This window comes from Populus euphratica, unplaced genomic scaffold, assembly GCF_000495115.2.
Source record: "Populus euphratica unplaced genomic scaffold, PopEup_1.0 scaffold701.1, whole genome shotgun sequence".
NCBI lineage: Eukaryota > Viridiplantae > Streptophyta > Magnoliopsida > Malpighiales > Salicaceae > Populus > Populus euphratica.
This window is the reverse complement of record NW_011500570.1, coordinates 108,643-122,616: the sequence shown is the minus strand read 5'-3', so window position 1 is coordinate 122,616 and position 13,974 is coordinate 108,643. Positions and strand designations below refer to the sequence as shown.

Here is a 13,974-nt window from a genome sequence, read left to right as displayed (position 1 = left end):
TGGTTACATGTTTTTTAGTGTAAATGGCTAAAAAATAGGTTTGGTGGAAAAAAAATATTCCTACCCTAGTTTTCCGATTACCATAATGGTGGTGGGAATCCAATTTGTAGGCACACATTGTCTGGCAAGTTGCTCGTTTTTTTTCATGAAATTAGGAATGACCTTTAAAAAATTAAAATAAGTATAGGCTCATCAACATTCTTGAACTCTTTATTGCAGCTCGCTTGGGCTGTTGGCCCTCCTTGTTTTTTTATTTTTTATTTTTTAAGTTGAATGTAAATTTAAGAGGAAAAATTTATTAAATTTAGTTGAATTTATAGTCGATTAACAGGTTTGATAAATTAAATCATAGTATTGAGATTATTATTTTTTTAATATTGCTTCTTTTTTTACTGGTATCTATTTTAATAATTTTTTAAAAATAATTTTAAATTTATTTTTTAATTAATATCCCTCATATATAATTTGTTTTTCTTATTTAAATTTTTTTTAGAGATTATATTTTTGAAGAAGTTGTGCGTATTTATTTTTTAAAAAGATTATTTTGATTAATCTATAAATTGTTTTTAATCTTTTGCACTAAAAAACATTATTTCTTAGAATTAAAAATGTTTATTTTTTTAATATTGCTTCTTTTTTTAACTGGTATCTATTTTAATAATTTTTTTAAAATAATTTTTTAATTAATATCCCTCATATATAATTTTTTTTGCTTATTTAATTTTTTTTTTAAAGATTAAATTTTTGAAGATGTTGTGCGTATTTATTTTTTAAAAAGAGTATTCTGATTAATCTATAAATTGTTTTTAATCTTTTGCACTAAAAAAAAATTATTTTTCAGAATTAAAAATGTTTATTTTCGGTTAACATTTCTAATATGTGTAGCCTTACATAATATTTTTTATTTTTATTTTATTTAATCAATTTAATATGTGTGCTTATTTTAAATACCATTTGATTTAATAAAAGAATAGTTGTAATAAATAAATTCAGTAAACATAACTCCATAAATATATTGTTTTGCAAGATTAAATGTTTTGATTTGTATCTAGTCCTTAATTTTTATACTTTTATTTTCTGGTATTAATAATATTTTATTATTATTTATTAACACATATAATTTTTAATTTATTTAATTCAATGTTTCATGTATAAATATTTTAATTTACACTTAGAAACTTTTTGTATGCAAAGATACATTGAAAAACTGCATGTATAATTATTTCTTATTTAGTTTATAAATTATAAATAATTTGGTGGAACCCAACCACAGCCCACACTCTACATGTCTGCTAACCTTATAGGCAAAAACCATTTACTGTCCCTCTAAATTTCTTTGGACATTTACTTGTGCGTGCCCCTTACTAAGAGCTTCAAGTCCTGGGCAAGGTTATCAAATATCCCACATGTTCTCTTTCCTTTATTTGATAGACATTCTCTCTATTCAAACAAGAATATCTTAAACTTTAAATATTAAAATTAAAAAAATAAAAACTTCAAATTCATCTACACATCCAATACTACAACTTTAATGAAAAATTCCAATTCAAATAAAATTGCTTTCAAGACCAAACTCTAGATGCAATCTAGAGGACGAGATGAGTTTCCTACTCTGATCAGGAAACCAATAGTGTCGAGCATCATATTATAGCTGAGAATCTGATATAAAAATGATAGGTCTTAGAATCCAAAAAAGATGCAGATCAAGCCTTTAACACACCATGAATAAATAAATACAGCTGAAATAGTCGGATATTACAAGAAACCAAGTAAAAAACAAGGTTTAAGTTGCAGCAGAGTTGGAATTACTGCAAAATTGTTACAGCAGTAGAATCAGTTTTCAACAGAAATTTTGAGAGATTTATCTAACATTAAAGATCAGATAAAAAAAGAATGAATTTAGCATCATGAAGATTCCTAAGTAGTCTAAGAATCCTGAAGATTTAGGTAACAAAGGAGGAGAATAAAGAGAGCAAAACACAGCTGAATAGGATCCAAAAAACATTCATTTCTTCTCTGTTTTTATCAATTTTCCAGCAATCATGAACTAAACTCCTGAATTTGGTTCAAAAGGGAGACACGCCATCTCCATTAGCACATTGTGAGAAGTAACGTAATTATTGTAATTCTTTCATATTCAAGTATTTATTTTTCATTGTTCAGAATTATACTATTAATTGTTATTCAAGCTTATTGAATTGTTTTGAGATATCATGTATGCTTTCTAGTTTCTTTCAATCTGTAATTGTTGTTAGGGTCTAGAGTAAGAAGCAAAAAAATTAATTTGATTGCAACAACTCTCATCTTGATTTATTAGAAAAGAATAAACTAAGTTAAAATTGTCAAGCTTTTAAATGTTTTCTTAAAATAAATACATAGATTTTATTCCTAAAACTATTCTCAGTGAACAAAAATTGCTTTCAATATTACATTCGCTTGATGGTAATAAATTGATTAGAGAGCTTTTCCTAATTAATATATTTGTAATCTCATCGATTTCCCTTAACTTTAAGAGATATCAAATTTATTTGCTTGACGTGAAGAAATATTTATTTTATTTTAATAATTAATAAATTTAATAATCAACATATTTATAAGAATAAATATGTAAATTCTTAAACTGATTTGAGGATTCTTAAACTGATTTAGTGACATCTATTTATTATTTTGAGAATTATTATTTTTTGAAATTCCGTCGACTGACCAGTACCTTTCCCTCAGCCTCAAGCCGTCTCCGGCTGGAGCTTTCTTTGAGACGAAAAGGAATAAATAAGAAAATTCCAATTTTACCAAATAAACTAGTTACTTTCCACAACCAATCTTACATTGATCCAAATAACTGTTAATGGCTGCACAAGTGATAGCCATATCTATGTCAAGAAGACCTCACTAGTTATTTTCAGTGATATAAATGTTTCTGGATCTATTCAAAACACTATCAAGTTTCAAGACAGAGAGTATGTACAACTACATGCTTGTAGCAAGAAAAAATGAAATAAGATTGAGAACCAGTTGATATAAATAACTCAAAACACATTAAGCTCGCCTTTTACTCAAACGCCATGAATTAGGTTCGTGGTATCTATCGTAGAGAGGTTCAATGCGTTCTTGACGCTTTCGCTTGCTCATTTTTGTAGGACCTGATACTTTAAAGAACCTGGGAGCTCGTTCCACTAGCCATTTGGGATCTATAAACTTGACCTTGCGCATATACTCTTTTGTAGTCATTACAGCTCATGGTACATGACCCAGTCTGGTTCTCTGGAAAGGAGCACTGCTGGGGTGGATATAAATTGGCCGGTTCTCAACCAAAGTCCTATAACCCTCCTGTGGGTTCTTTCTAGCTGCATGGAAAAAGAATCCAGCTGTAATAGCTTTCCTTATCTTGTATATCAGGACAAACACAACAGCAGATATGCAATGAACAGGCTTTTCATGCTAAAATGCTCAACCACAAGCATATTAGCTCTTAATCATGCACAAGTCTCAGAAAACTCAATTTGGAAGCTTTGACTGACCCTCACATTCTCTCTTTTTTCTTCATTTTCTAGGCTCTTAGAAGGACATACAAAATATTGTTTGTGGGTTTTTATTAGTTAATGTGAATAGTCTTGGTTTTGTTTTTCTTCAATATAAATAAAGCGTGCTTTAGATTAGGGAAGTTCAGTTCTGTTTGTTTTACGTTAGTGATTAATGTTTTATGTTTGTGTATGAATTCAGAGTTGGACTTTTTCGGATATCAAGTAGTAAGGGCCAGTGATGTGACAAAATATTTGCTACTCTTGATGGATTTCAAGGAATCCATTTGATGTTAGTTTCCACCAAGATCTCTGAGCCCATGAATCCTTTTGGTTTCAAATTATTTTCTTGGGAATTTTATTGGCTGGTAAAATGAGATGTTGTAACGTGTTTGCTGACCCTGGCATCAGTAGTTTTTTTAGAACAATTATGCTTTGGTGTTAAATGTATCCTGCTAGAGCATTACCTACTAATATCTGTGTTTGGAGTAGGTTATAGTTCAGTGAAATTGTGTATTCCATTGTATTTGTTTTCCTTTTTGAGTAAGGTCTTCAAGTGTTTTTGGTTTTAATTCTTCTCTTTTGATTAACGCAGATCGTTGATGTTCTTCATCCTGGCAGAGCCAATGTTTCTAAGGTAAATCCTCAGTCTTGTGTTACTTTTCGAGTTTTTTTGTGCTCTATTTTTCTGAGCATTATCTGTTTCATCCATGGTTTTTGAAAAAAAAATATTTGCATAGTATATGAGGATTTGGAAAGATTTGCCATTATTTTCATAATGGGGCTGTATTGGACACTTAACTGTGATATGGTTCTGATGTAGGAATAACATACCTTACACCTTGAGTTTTTTAGGGTTATTTGCATTGACCATTTTTTATTATAAAAGTTGACTTTTGAGTGACTGATGCACCTGGTTTTGTTGTTTACCTTGCACTTGTTCTGTTGTGAAGGCAGAACTGAAGGAGAAGCTGGCAAAATACAATCCTAAGCAGCTTCGCGTACCTCTCCCTCAGCCTCAAGCGGTCTCGGACTGGAGCTTTCTTCGAGTCAAAAAAGAAAAAAAAAGAAGAAAAAACTCCAAGTGATTTTACCAAATAACTAGTTACTATCCACGATCAATCTTAAATTGATCCAAATAATTGTTAATGGCTGCACAACTGATAGCCATATCTATGTCAAGAAGACATCACTTGTTATTTTCAGGGGTATAAATGTTTCCGGATCTTTTCAAAACATTGTAAGTTTCACGACAGAGTATGCACAACTGCATGTTTGTAGCAAGAAGAAATGAAATCTCCTGAGTCCAAACCCAATTCTTATTAGCCATATGTCCAACGCCCATTCTTTAAACAGCCTCGATAAAATCTCTTTTTTTAGGGATAAGAGTCATTTTTTATACATTTTCTTTTTAAAAAAGGAACTGATATCCAGATTTTTAAAAATCAAATGTGGTTACGTCTATTTTTAACAATTTCCATGAAATTTTCTTTTTTGAGCTGAGCGTGTGGTCACTCTAGCCACTTTTTGATGGTCTTTTAAGGTCTCATCGCGTCTATCTTCTGTATTGATGCCATCCTTGCGGTGCATCACATTTGTTTGGAGGCAAGGGTTTAAGTTTCTTGTAAATTATTCGCGAACTTTTTGCTACTTATTCACAAACATTTGGCTAGAGAAATAAAAACAATGTTCTTTTCATCCATAGCAATGCGGGAGCTGCTAGAGTTTGAATTCCATGTCAGACAAAGGGAACTTAATCAGCAACTGTGTTTTTGATGTTGATGATGCAGACAACACTTACATTTTCTGGAGAAGTGTTAATATTTGGTGAAGTATTTATAGGTTTAACAAGATACCAAACTAATATTTTTAGATTTAGTTACATACTAAATTTAAATAATCATGAGTCTAGTATCCAAGTGCCTGTTAATATGGTAAAATATCTAACTCAACACTCTTGAGTTAGCTACATATTAAGTCCTGAGTATTTATAGAATTGACATTAAGTATATGTTGGTTTGATAAAATAGGTCAATAGTTTGGAATTTAAAATCAATCCAAGATTAAGTACATATAAAATTGATAGTTTTTATAAGTTATATTGAGTCACAAAACTATTTTTATGATTATAAGAATTTATGATAGTTATTTCTATACACTTCCAAGTATATAAAAGTCTACCAAAAGCTTGTCATGTTCCATTCAACATCAATATTAATATTAATAAGAATATCTCTTATACAATATTAATGTTATGAAGGGATATTTCTACTCATCAAAGCTTTTAAAAAAAATGACTCTACATCCATTTAATAAAATGACAAAATTTATGAGATATAAATATTCTTTGAACTATTCAGGTAAAAAGTTTTTATTTTTATTATTTGATCATACATTCTTAGAGTATTTATTATATAAAAAATCAAGAATAAACACTTTGATTCTTAGAATTTAATAATTATTTTTTATTTATTACAACTTCTTATTAAAAAAATCATTAACTTAATCATTCGAGAGTTCTCAAACCTTATAAAAAAAAAATGTTTTGTAAAAACTAAAACTTTTACCACCAAACTATATGGTCCACCCATACTAAAGAAAGGAATATTACCATGAATGTGTATAATTACCCATCATCCAGATACTTAATTAATCTTATTTTTGCGCCTCTAGGATTATAGAAAATCATCATAATATATGAAAAAAGAAAAATAGGATATTCCAATTCTAACCTTATTTCTTTGATCTCCAGAAACAAATATTATGGTGTTTAAGTTTTGGTGAAATTATGGTCAGTGAAAGCAAATTCAAGGTTATTAAATGGTGAGGGGAGTAGAGGTGTTTGTTTGTAGATTTTCCACGAGGTTGTAGTGTTTGGATTTTATTAATTTCTAGACATTATTGGCAATAGAATCTGCATAAAATATTAAAGTTAATAAAATTACAAAACATTATTTTAATTTGATTGGAAAAGAAAAGTGAATTGATTATGTATAATTCGACGTATAGAAAATCCACTACAAGAATTTGGTGATTGAAATACCTCACTCAATTTGGATGTTACCTGAAATGAGGGTTTTATTGTTAATTTATTTTAATTAATCATGCCTGTTTAGTTATATTTTATTAACTAATTTACTTTCTTTATAATCATTTAATTTTCATCCCAAACTAGAAAATGTAAAAAATAAATGAGTTATTGCAGGAGTTTATGAATAAACAGTTGTAAAGTATTCAACTTTATCCTTTCATAAATTGTTCTAAAGCAAATTTATTTTTACTTTCTAATTTTTATTTCTACATCCAAACAAGTTTTTGCATTTTTTTAATTGTCTTTTCTATTATAAGATATACTAACTAAATATGACCTAAAAAGATATCATAACCAAATTTTTTTTAAAAAAAATCTTATTATACAAAATACTAAAATATATTGGGTTTTTTCCCAAGTGCTTCATTATTCTTATGAATAGTGAAGCTCAACTCGTTTTATTTCCATCACTATTTTTAAATTGTCCCCATGTTTTTTTTCTAATCTTTTTGTTATCTAATTATATAAGATAAAGTTTTAAATTATAGTAGAGAAAACATATTTAAAGTGAGAGGATCACAATGTAAAACACAAAAAAAATATATAACCAAACTCAAAGTTTTTAAAATTTTTATTCTGATCTAAAAAATTATTTTATTTACTTTTCAATTCTCAAGTTTGAGAGATAAAAGAAAATTCACCAAAAATGATGAGATTGTTGGTTGGCCACAATTATTTTAAGGTGTTTTCAGGGGTTGACAGATGATTTATAGAGGTTTTATGGTCTTTGTAGGGTTATTTTTTATGAAAATAAGTCACAAAATTGATTTTAGACTAAAACCATCTTCTCTTTGATTTTTTGGGTATCACATTAGTGGTTGGATTTAGCGGCACCTTAGCTAGTGACATGTTGCGTGCCACTAGAGATGACCTATCCCTTATTTAAAAAAAGAATAGATGATAGGTTATCCTAAAAAAATAAAGAAAAAAATATCCACACACAGGTTTTGGCTAATAGGTCTACATGCCTCTTTTTTTTTTTTTTAAGGACCATGCAGGTTAGACAATCCAAACCCACAAGCTTGATATTTTTTTAAAAAATATTTATCATTTAACATTAATTTTTATTAATGTTTTTTTTATATATAATTTCATCATTTAATATTTGATTAATTATGAATTAATTTTCATACTTTATTTTTTATTTTATTTCTATAAAGTTATCGCAATCTCAAATAAATATCCCAACATTTAGTTGTTGCTCAATTTTGCAAGCATATATTTTTATTATTGTATAATTAAATAAATAATTAAATAAATAAATATTATTCATAAAAAAAGTTATTAAATCCTATGAAGTCCATAATACAAATTATGTGTTTTGTAGATTAACTTGATTTAATTAAAAATCTAGTTTTCTAATTTGTTTAAAGTTGCTTCCTATAAAATTATCTTAACCTTAAGCAAGCATTCCAACATTGAATATACTCAATTTTATAAGCATTTGTTTATGTTATTATATAATCAAGTAAAAAATAGTTTTAAAGAAATAAAGTTATTAAACTTAGTGAAATCTATAACCCGTTGCAAATCTTTAATTAATCCTATATGTTACTGTTTTAATTAAAAAAATACCTTGAATTTTATTAAAGTTAAACTCTTTTGTATTAGTCATCCAAGTATTTTTTGGACTCACTAGAGGATATTTAAAAATATAATAGTGGTTGCTTTTCAAAATACTTTTCATTTCAAAACACATTAAATTAATATTTTTTTTATTTTTTAAAAATTATTTTTAATATCAGCATATTAAAATATGGTTAAAAACATAAAAAATATACTAAATAAAAATAAAAATAAAAAATTATTTTTTTTTAAATATTTTTCAGTTGTAATGCCAAATATTGTTGTTTAGAATATGTTAAAATAATTTCTATATTATTTAATTTAAAATTTAAGATAAATAAAAAGTCAAATCTAAAAGGTTAAATTTAACAACTGAAAAAAAAAAAAAAACTTCTTGAGATGTAAGCATTTTTTTATATTTAAATTTTCTTTATCCGACCAACTAAATTGTAAATACTGATAGACATGGAATCAATTATGATTCTTTCATTAATCAAATTAACTTTCCGCTGATCCAAAATTTTTAAAAGGCCGCCTAAGACTACCAGAAATTCCTTTCACCAACCCCTGTTCGACGTCGCTTCTCTTCTTCCCCCTTTATAATTTATACGTAGTAATAAATAATTCCTCGACTCGCCACCTCGTCTAGCTGGTCTCTGTAATAGCAGGTAAAATCCCCGACAATAAAGAAAAAGATACCCGCGCGAACTCGGTGACTCAGTCACTCTCCTCCTTTTCAGGATGTGAGTTCTGGGGTTTCTTGAGTTAGTAGTCGGACTCAGGAGATGACGAGTCCGATCACTCCAAGCAATGCAAGTTGGAGGGGTTTATTGTTAACGCCAGGGATTAGGGTCTTGAAGACTCCTTTAAGTGATGAGACGATCTGGAAACTACTTAAAGAGGATGGATTTGATGAAGAATCTGTTAAAAGAAGAGATAAGGCTGCTATTATTGCCTATATTGCGAAACTTGAAACCGAGTTTTGCTTTCTTTTTGCTCTTCTTGTTCTTTTATTTATTTATTGGTGCTTTTATCTGATTGTTTAGTTTTTGTTTTCGAACAAGGAGGGAATTCGGAGAAAACTCTAATGACTAAAATTTACAAGTCTTTTATGTTTTTTTTTTTTTTTTTTTGTTATGGTAGTTCGTGGAAGAGTTAAATTAATAGTTACTAGAGCATTTACAATGGAGAAGTTAAATAGATAACTAAAAATAAAATAAAAATTAATATTTTGATTTTTCTTTGCTTGTTTTGCACACTCCAAAAAGAAAGTCAAATAAAATGTTAAAATACTTTTTCTTTCTCATAATATCTTTAATGAAAAATGTTATTTTGAAAAGCTAAATTAATAAAATAGTATTTTGAATAGCATACGTATAGTTTTTTTTTTTATCATATCTATTCCAATGAAAAAAGCCATTTGAAGAGCCATTTATATTAGAGTAGAAAAAACAAGTGTTTTATTATTTCTTAATATGTTTGATGTTATTTTTTTCCCACATAGCTATATTTAATTGATTTATTTTTTTAATGGTCCCACTTTATTTGTTTTGGCTCTTTGAAGAGATATGTAGAAATAACATTTGTGAGAGAAAAAAGGTATTTTAGCATTTTGTTTAGCTTTTCCCTTGGAGTGTGCAAAACAGGTAAAGAAAAACCAAAATATTAATTTTTTATTTTTGGCTATTCATTTAGTTTCTCCATTGGAGATGCTCTCACAAATGCTATTTCTACATATCTCTCCAAAGAGTCAAAATCAACAAAGTAGGACCACTAAAAAAATAAATTAATTAAATATAACTATGTGAAAAAAAAAATAACATCAAACATATTAAGAAATAATAAAAAATTTATTTTTTCTACTCCAATATAAATGGCTCTTAAAATAGTTTTTTTTTATTGGAATAGATATGATAAAAAAAGCTATATATATATACTATTCAAAATGCTATTTTATCAATTTATTTTTAAAATAGTATTTTTCATTAGAGATGCTCTTTGAGATAGTTAATTGTGGGATTACTCTCAACGTTTTCAATTTCTAATTTTTTTGGGATGGGATGAATGTTTTTCCTTTTATATTAACTAGTAACTAGTAATTTACTCGCTGTTTCAAGGATCATGTAAGTAGAAAGTTTGTCATTTTTTGGGGAAGGAGTTAATTTTGTTATGTTTGAGCACGCTTGTAATAATTATATGCTTAGTGGTGGATTAAATGTTGGAACTTTAGCTCATTTTATTTCATGAGTGGGCGGGATTTTTTGACCAGTGTAGTTCATGTAGATGTTTGACCTTCAATACCGCATGGGACTTCTCATAAAGGAAAAAAAGGAGCGGACTTCAAACTATGAGCAAATGAAAGCATCTGCTGAAACAGCTGATTTAACGCGCAAGCGTGATCAAGCTGCACACTTATCTGCCCTAGCTGAGGCGAGAAAACAAGAAGAAAGTTTGATGAAGGCTTTAGGAGTTGAGAAAGAGTGTATATCAAGTGTAAGATTTTTGTTCTGGGTCTTCCTTGTTTCATTTCTTTCCAATTTGTGCATATCATTGTTTTGCAATCCTTATGGTTTTCTGATGGATTTTTGTAGATGGAGAAAGCCTTGCATGAGATGCGTACATAATCTGCTGAACCAAGGTTGCAACTGACTCACAGTTGGCTGACGCAAGCAAAATGGTACAAGTTGTCCTGAGAAAGCTTTTAGATTCTGAAGCAAAAGTGCATGCTGCTGAAGCTTTACAAGCTGAAGCTAGTCGGTTTCACCGAGCCGCAGAAAGAAAGCTCCGGGAAGTTGAGGCACATGAAGCTGATCTTAGCAGGCATATGACTGCTTTCAAAACTGAGTAAATATTCCATCCATCAGCTTATTCTCTCCATTTTATCTGCCCAGAGAACTGATGTCATAGAATTTAGCTTATTTGTAGATTTTCAATAAGATGATATGTCATGTCATCTAGTTTCATGGTTTCATTTAACAGCCTGTTTGAAAACCATGGGATTGTGTAGAATTAATTCCAATTTACTCCTACTAATCCAATTGTGATGTTTGGAAACCTCTTAAGACCAGAGTTGAATTCTAGACTCCATATAAAACTCACATGCCCGATTTACGATAGATCGGAACACTGGAAATTTTTGTCCCAATACACCCTTTCTCCTTTTTTCCCTTTCAACTTCTCACTTCCTGACCTGAAGACCTCTGTATTTTTTTATTAGAATGCAAATACTTCACTGGGTCTTGAATTTTTTTCATAAACAATAAATGCAACCACTGATGTTTTTTAGTCTTGATTTTGTTGTTTGGAACAGAGATGCATGTTTCATTGTTTGGGGTCATTTCATTATGTATCTGTGATTGTTTTTTACCTGGTCATGCTATTCTGCTTTGGTCTTAGAAACACTAGTTATCCATGCTTATTATTTTATTTCTTATGCAGCTAGGCCATGTGATTCTTTGATTTGATTGTGATCCTAACTTGAACTTCATCACATAACAATGTGCAGGATATAGATAGAACTTGGAGGTGCAAGATTGACAGGTTGTTTGTGCAAGTGAACATAAGACTTGTAATAAATTGGGTTTAGCAGAGATTTGGCAGAGATAAAGGAAGGATCAGATTGCAAAATATTTGAGAGGTGGATCATTTTGAGTGAAACATGGGCAAGAGTAACTTGGGGAAATTTGTTGCTAATAATTGATTTCTATTGAACTCAGCTTGATTCAAATGCAAAAAATTCAATTCTGATGTTTGTTTGATTCAAATTAGATGTAGAATTGAATTTTATTGAAGAATTGGTTCCAAATAGGCTGTGAAGGAACTATATGTGGTTAGTTTGCTCCTCGTAAACTAATAGGTGAAAAAGGCCATGCATGATGATAATGCAGAAACACAACCATCTACAGACAATTTTTTTATTTTTAAGCAACTTATCTGTGCATATCATGCCATATCTGTCAAAACATTTGGCCAACAGCTGTTTTGCTCTCTAGAAATTTGGTTTATGATTTTGTTAATGTGTTTTTTTATCCTTGTCTTAGTTGTGATGTAAAAGAGAAGGAGATTGCTCTTGAGAGACAATCTTGGAGTGAAAGACGGAAGGTTTTGCTGCAGGAACAGGAAAGGTTACTTGATGGACAATCTTTGCTGAACCAGAGGGAGGAATATGTTGCCAGTAAATGTCAAGAGCTAAATCAACTTGAAAAGGTGCTTGAAGTCTCAAAAGCAAATGTTGAGAAGGAACTTAGATCCCTGAATGATGAGAAATCCAATCTTGAGCTAACTGCAGCTTCCTTGTCTCAAAGAGAGGAGGTTGGTATTTTCAAATATTATTGTTGGTGTGAATTATATTAATTTTTCATGTTGTTATACTCATCTACGTTTTCTTTTGAGCGCACGCAGGCTGTTATTGAGAGGAAAGCTGTACTAAGAAAAAGAGAGCGAGAGTTACTTGTTTTACAGGAAAAGCTTGCCAGCAAGGAATCTGTGAGTTCTTTTGCTGTAAATGTTGGAATTTATTGCCATTTTCAGTCCTCTTACCATTTCTCTCTCACTGGACTATTATTTTGAAATTTGTTTGGCAAAAGGCAGATTGAAATTGAAAAAGTTGTTGCCAATCATGAGAATGTTGTGAGAACAAGGAATTCAGAATTTGAAGCAGAGTTGGAGATGAAACGCCAATTGGTTGAAGATGAGATCGAGGCCAAGAGATGGGCTTGGGAATTGAGGGAGGTTGATCTTAAGCAGAGGGAGGACGTTGTTGAGAAGGATATTGAATTGAAAGGAGCTCTTCTGCTGAAAGAAAGAGAAGATATTAACAAAACAATGCTAGATCTTCAGAAGTCCTTGGACTCTTTGGAAGTCAAAAGGAAACAAGTTGATTGTGCAAAGGAAAAACTACAGACCATGATAAGTGAAACAAATGAGTTAGCAGTTTTAGAGATGAAACTTAAAGAAGAAGTTGACACTCTTAGCGCTCAGAAACTAGGACTTATGACTGAGGAAGACAGACTGAAATTTGAGAAGGATAAATTGGAAATTGACTGGGAGTTGATTCATGAGAAAAGAGAAGAGCTAAGGAAGGAAGCTGAACGTGTAGTTGAGGAGAGAGAAGCTATTTCTAGGTTGCTCAAAGATGAGCGCAATGTAAAGTCATGTAATTAGGTGGCATAATTAATGGGATTTGAGTGGGAGATGAGTTGTAATTGGTGGAGGATGAGTTGGTATAATTAATGGAGTATAAGTGGAGGATGAGTTGTTAGGCATATATTCCTCCTAAATTTATGACCATTATACCTCACTCTTGCCTATAAATAGGCAATGCATTCAAGCCTATATACACACCAAAATAGAGAGAAGAAGAAGAGAGTAAAGAGAGAGTAATCCTACAAAATTATGAGGTATTTGTGATAGAGTAAGTGAGGTGTTTTCTCCTAATAATAGAGAGATTCTTAGTTGTTCTCCTATTATTCGAGAGAGGTTGTAATTCGCATATTACTTAGTAAAATCCTTCTATACTTGTCTGTGGACGTAGCCCAATTGGGTGAACCACGTAAATTCTTGTGTGTTCCATTTCTCATTTTATCCTGTCTCTTATCTTTTATCTTGTCGGGTTTGCATGCCAGCATCCTAACAGTGGTATCAGAGCCTTTTGGTTGGTGTTGATAATACACAAAGTTATTCACCTATACGGGGGTACTATTCACCTATACGGCACTATTCACCTATATAGAAAGTCAGTGCGGTGATTAAATACAGTCTAGGAAGTTCTGTCTAAGGAGATTGGGTTTTAAACGGGAC

At 30.1% G+C, this 13,974-nt stretch overlaps 1 pseudogene; it reads left to right on the top strand.

Moving 5' to 3' along the window:
• Nucleotides 1–8,676: 8,676 nt before the first annotated feature.
• The window catches only part of LOC105115447 (putative nuclear matrix constituent protein 1-like protein), a 13,532-nt pseudogene continuing 8,234 nt past the window's right edge, over nucleotides 8,677–13,974 (top strand).